Source organism: Arachis ipaensis, chromosome B06 (genome assembly GCF_000816755.2).
Source record: "Arachis ipaensis cultivar K30076 chromosome B06, Araip1.1, whole genome shotgun sequence".
Taxonomy (NCBI): Eukaryota; Viridiplantae; Streptophyta; class Magnoliopsida; order Fabales; family Fabaceae; genus Arachis; species Arachis ipaensis.
The window spans coordinates 4,922,612-4,927,892 of NC_029790.2; positions in this window are offsets into that span (position 1 = coordinate 4,922,612).

Genomic DNA, 5,281 nt, shown 5'->3' on the forward strand with positions numbered 1-5,281 from the left:
CAACTAATTGCCCTTAAGTCCAATTTTCTTTCATGCGGCCTATAAGGTCGCGCCTCAGCTGGACATCCCCAAATATGCAAATGCTTTATACTGGGCATTTTTCCAGTCCAAATTTCATATGGGGTTTTGTTAACTGCTTTGCTTGGCACCCTATTAAGGATGTACACTGCGGTCTTTAAGGCTTCTTCCCAGAGTGATTCAAGCAAGGAAGAATGACTAATCATATTTCTCACCATGTCCTTAAGAGTTTGGTTCCTTCGCTCTGCAACACCATTCATGCTAGGTTTGCCTGACATGGTGTATTGCGGAACATACCACACTCCTCTAGAAAAAGAGTAGAAGGCCCGGGACGTTGCTCACCTGAACCATCATATCTTCCGTAGTATTCACCACCACGATCAGATTTGACAGCTTTAATTTTCTTTTCAAGTTAAAGTTCAACTTCAGCTTTGAAAGACTTGAAAACATCCAAGGCTTGGAACTTTTCATGAATTAAATATAGATACCCGTAACGAGAGTAATCATCTATGAACGTAATAAAATACCGTTGTCCATTCCAAGAGACAGTAGAAAATGTGCCACATATATCGGTATGTATCAGTTCTAAGACATCTTTAGTTCTCTCGGCACCTAATTTCCTTTCGTTTGTCGTTTTTCCCTTTATGCACTCAATACAGACTTCAAAGTCCACCAAATTTAGGGGTCCAAGAATTCCATCCGACACGAGCCTCTGAATTCTCTGTTTAGAGATGTGACCTAGGCGTTTGTGCCATAATGATGTCGAATTCTCATTTAGTTTTCGTTTTGTACCCGTTTGCAGTATTTTATTATTATAGGAATTTAAGTTAAGCCTATATAAATTATCCACCAAATGACCAAAGCAAATTTTATTCGAATTATAAACGAGACTGACTTTATTGTCTTCGAACGAACAAAAATAATCTGATTTGTCCAAACGAGAAATAGAAACCAAATTCCATCTAAGTGACGGTACATAAAATGTCTCTAATAAATCCAAGTAAAATCTACTCGTGGAACATAATCTAAAGGTTCCTATAGCTTTGACTGCAACTATATTGCCGTCTGCCACGTAAATGTATCTTTCAACATCACTTGGCGGTCGGCTCCACAAGCAACCCTGCATAGTAACACTTACATGAGTAGTAGCAGCAAAATCTACTCACCAAGTATCAACAGGTGCATAACTTAAACTAGCCTCAGAACAAACGAAAGTAAGAATTATATCCTTCTTTACACGTCAGGTGGCATATTTGGTACAATCCTTCTTCATGTGTCCCACCTTCTTACAGAAGAAATAAGTTGAAACTTGATCTTATTTCTTAACCTTTTTCAGCTGAGAAGGCACATCCGCAGTAGTATCACGCTTTCTTTTATACTGAGAAGATGAAGGCATGTGAGCACTTTCAGTCTTATCTTGCTGTAGCCTCTCTTCTTCTTGCACACAGTGAGATATAAGCTCATTTAAGGACCAAGTGTCCTTCAGAGTGTCATAACTCACTTTGAATTACCTAAAGTGTGCAGGAAAGGAAATCAAAATGAAATGCATGAGTAAATCTTCAGACAACTCTAACTTTAGTGCTTTCAATTTTGAAGCAAGATGAGACATTTCCATAATGTACTCCCTTATGTTCCCTTTACCTTTATACCTCATGGAGACAAGTTTGCTCAAAATACTACTTGCCTCCGCCTTTTTATTCTTAGTAAAGAATTTTTCAACATCCTTTAGGAACTGTTTGGCATCTTTATCCTCAGTAATTGAGTCCCGAAACGCTTCAGGAATTGAGCGTTTCATGATCATAATGCTCATTCGATTGGAAGTGGGTTTCTCCTCTCGAAGAACTATATCTAGATCCATACAATCGAAGATAAACTCCACGGTATCCTTCCAAACTTTAAAGTTTGAACCATTCGGCATAGAAATACTGCTAATTTGTGCAGAAACATTGGTAGCTGAAGCCATAGTTTCTGGATTAGAACAAAAAGAACATGCAGTAAACATTAGTTAATTAATGAGAAAAAATATCCATATTAAGATATCTAGCACAACATTAATTTTCAATCTTTGGATAGAAAAATTAACTGTAAGTGATACTCTCATTGCAGTAATCAAATATTGTCAAAATTCCTGTCACACACTAAGCCTTTCTTTGGACCGACTTAATGCGCACATGGAAACTTAAACTTCACAACCTATTTATTACCGCATATATTTTCTATTAATTGGCCAAACAATAACCTTCCTTTGGGCCGATTATTGACCGCATAATTAAGAAAATAAATAAAAATGTGCAATACTTATTATTTGGCCAAACAATAAACTTCTTTGGGGCGATTATTGTCCGCATAAATAATAAACATTACTTTATTCTTAATTAGTTACCCAAACATGTATTTACCATCAATATGTGTATACAATTCGACCAAATATAGACTTTTCTTTGGGCTGACTAATATTCGCATGAATTACATATCACCATATTCCTAATGTTTTAAATAAATCAATTTTCACAAAAGAGGCTACTTCAACAGCATAATGTTCAATCAATTTATTCCAAAACCAAATCTTTATAAAATAAATGGGTATACTAATTCAAATTGTTACAAATTTTTTTATGTAATAATTAAATAATATTTTTATTATTCAAATATTATTAATATATACACATAATTTGACCAAATATAAATCTCTTTTTGGATTGATTAATATTCACATAAGTTATTATACCTAATAATCATTATATCCCAAAAAAGATTATTAATCAATTTTATTCCAATTAATGGTACACAAACAGATCGGAGACGATCAAAGATTAGCAATAGTTTATTACTATTTAAAAAACAAATCAATTTATTACTTAAAAAAAAAATTTTGCTAAACTAATAAAAGAAAGACCGTCTCATGTAAAATATATACATGTCTCAATGTATAACCAAATAATGATATATGTCTATCAACATATATACCGATTAACACGTCTTTACTCATATATAGAAAATTCATGATGTGCATCAATAAACATACTAATTAATACATATATGACAGACGACGCACATCATGAAAACAATTTCACGAAGCCTTTAGTGATTTTATATATATATATGCAATATCATAATGTAATATGTAACGCATATATATATTGATCCAGAGAAAATAAAAATGGAATATTTTGATGATTAAATTATGGATGGCTTTGATATCACTCGTTGGAATAAATAAATTTCATTAATCTAGATCATCCATGTTGAATCACCAAAAAATATAATATAATGCGGAAACTTACCTTTACTCATAAGAGTCAGAAATTGATGGAAGAATTTGGATCTTGTGGTTCTTTCGATCTTCCTCAACCAAAGCTTTTTGTATTCTTAGGCCGCTGAACTGTAACTCTTTTGATGGGGAAAAAGCAACAAAGGCGGCTTTGGTATACTGTGGACCGAAACTCTGAAGGTCTATTTATATTTGAGCATGACATCATTAAATCCTAAAACCCAAATAAAATAGTATCTAAAACCCAAAAAATAATATATCTAAAATCCAAAAAAGATAATTATCTAAGGAACAAAAGATAATATCTAGTTTTATTCTCGTTTAATTCCAAATCAAAAGTAATAATGACTTATTCAATTAGTATTTATAACAATAAATGAGATCATCATTATATAAGTCATTTAATTTAAAATAGCATAATTTGTGATTATAATTAATATATGTATTGCCCACAAATAAATTAAGAAATTAAATAATTTCCTAACATAACATTGATGGCGGCAATAACAACCATTATCATCGTCTCTAGATATACACATATGTACAGGAACAAGCCATATTTAACTAGGTTTTTTTTTTCATTATAAATTAAAAAAAAACTATTATTTCTCCAATAAAAATATGGCGTATTCCTGTATACTCCTACATACTTTGAAGAGGATGATAGTGAAATTTAAGAATTTGAATTAGTCATTTTTTTTAAATTTAAAATTGAGTTCTCCGGGAGCTAGCCGAACTCTATAAAAAAATTATAGAGTTCGACGGGTGCGGCAAAATTGTTTTAGAAAAAAAATCGTATTTAAAAAATTAAGGTTAAAAAATGAGATTTTGAAAAATAATAAATTTTTTATTTTATTTTAGTGAAAAATCCAAAGTTTCGAGCCAGACTTTGGAGTATTAAAAACAAGTTAAAAAATTGGATCGACTGATTAGATCGGTTTAACCACAAACCAAATACTTTTTACATTTTAGTTTAGCATAAAAAATTACTACATTTAAAACTGTTTACAAACTGTTAAACCGGCCAAAAATCGGTCGATCAGACCAAATTCAAACTCAGTCGGTTTTCATAAAATATTTGTTTGGATTATTTTATTTTATTTTATATAAGACAAATAAAAAGACAAAAAAAATTATACAAGACCATTGTATAAAGAAACGTGATAGACATATAACGTATTTTTTTATTAGTTTAAATTTAAAAATAATTTTATAACATCTTTTTAAACATGAATAATTAACTTAAAAAAAATTTTAAGCCACTTTAATTATTTGGCAATTTTCTTTATTTTATTTAACTAACATAGTAGACATTAATTAAAAATATTTGATCCTTTAACTTTTATTCTGTATGGGTTTTATCACATATTTTTCTTTTCTTTCAAAATTCTTTAATTGGTTATTGGTGTAGTTTATCTGAAATAAATATGTTTTACCCTTTGAATTGTCTCATTCTAACTTTTTTATATTTATAATCTAACTTTTTTATTTATATTTTTTTTTATTATCCACGGTATCTTTCAATCTAAAGCAGGAGCAGGGACAGAGTTAGCATAAAATTTGGGGAGGAACAAAAGTTTAATTTTTGAATGTAAAGAGATCAAAATAAAATTTTTTAGCAGGTTAAACCAAAATTTACACACAATTTATAAGAAAAAATTAAAATCCAGAGACGAGTAGTGTTTTATCTAAAGAACCTAAGACTTATGACCAATGACATTTGATGTAGTATTTTAAATTTAGAAGATATTTTAAAGTTTATATTAGACTATTTTAAAGTATAGGTAAACAATGAAAAAATTAAACAATATAAACAATAAATATATCGGATGTTCATTTTACTAGTATACGGATAGTTATTTTAATATTAAAATTTAGAGGATTAATTTGGAGGTGTAATGTGTTTTTATTTGATTAGTAGTTGTTCATATTGTTCAACAAAGTTATTGTCCCCTAGCATTCCCCATAATTTTTTTATTATTTTAATATAAA